This window comes from Electrona antarctica, assembly GCF_951216825.1.
Source record: "Electrona antarctica genome assembly, chromosome: 8".
In the NCBI taxonomy this organism is placed as follows: Eukaryota; Metazoa; Chordata; class Actinopteri; order Myctophiformes; family Myctophidae; genus Electrona; species Electrona antarctica.
The window spans coordinates 30,281,874-30,283,044 of record NC_136789.1 but is presented as its reverse complement, the minus strand read 5'-3'; positions in this window follow the sequence as shown (position 1 = coordinate 30,283,044).

Below are 1,171 nucleotides of genomic sequence, written 5' to 3'. Positions count from 1 at the left end.
TCCTCGATGTTGCTTAAGAGTGAGACGTCATCGAAAAACTCCCTCAACTGTTTAGCCGACGAAAACGAAAATCTTAATAACTCACGATCTAAATCATCCCGTCTAATTATGAAAAAACATCCTGTGTTAGACGGCCCTCCGCGGTCCAGTCGCTAGTCGCTATAGATTTATTCTTACCTCCCGTTGTTGTCGATCGACTTTGAAGTGGCGTGGCTATTGTTAGCTGCTACACACACATTCACAACAACATCCGGTCCGTCGGTAAAAGTGGTCCGTGTTTATAAATCGACTGGGCGCTATAATGTAATGGATTAAATAACCCTTAACTTAACTATAATGTAATGGATTAAATAACCCTTAACTTAACTATAATGTAATGGATTAAATAACCCTGGGCGTTCTAGGTGTTAATGGGAGGGAAGCTGTTCTACAATCAATTAACTCGTGAATGGGAGGTGAAAGTGTTAACAGTGCACGAGCCGTCCACGTTGGCACGCACGCACACACGATAAACGGCAACGACTTGTGTTATTATTATTACCTTCAGCTGTGTTTACCCCCTCCAAACAAAACGGCCGCTGTGAGAAGGTCTTTACCCTTTTGGGGTTAATGTACTGCAGGGGATGTTTTGGTGCACAAAGATCATCTGTAGGCTTCAGACACAGTGTAGGGTGTGTCTGTAGACCTCAGACACAGTGTAGGGTGTGTCTGTAGGCCTCAGACACAGTGTAGGGTGTGTCTGTAGGCCTCAGACACAGTGTAGGGTGTGTCTGTAGGCCTTAGACACAGTGTAGGGTGTGTCTGTAGGCCTTAGACACAGTGTAGGGTGTGTCTGTAGGCCTCAGACACAGTGTAGGTGTGTCTGTAGGCCTTAGACACAGTGTAGGTGTGTCTGTAGGCCTTAGACACAGTGTAGGTGTGTCTGTAGGTGTCTGTAGGCCTTAGACACAGTGTAGGTGTGTCTGTAGGCCTTAGACACAGTGTAGGTGTGTCTGTAGACACAGTGTAGGTGTGTCTGTAGGCCTCAGACACAGTGTAGGTGTGTCTGTAGGCACAGTGTAGGTGTGTCTGTAGGCCTTAGACACAGTGTAGGGTGTGTCTGTAGGCCTTAGACACAGTGTAGGGTGTGTCTGTAGGCCTTAGACACAGTGTAGGTGTGTCTGTAGGCACA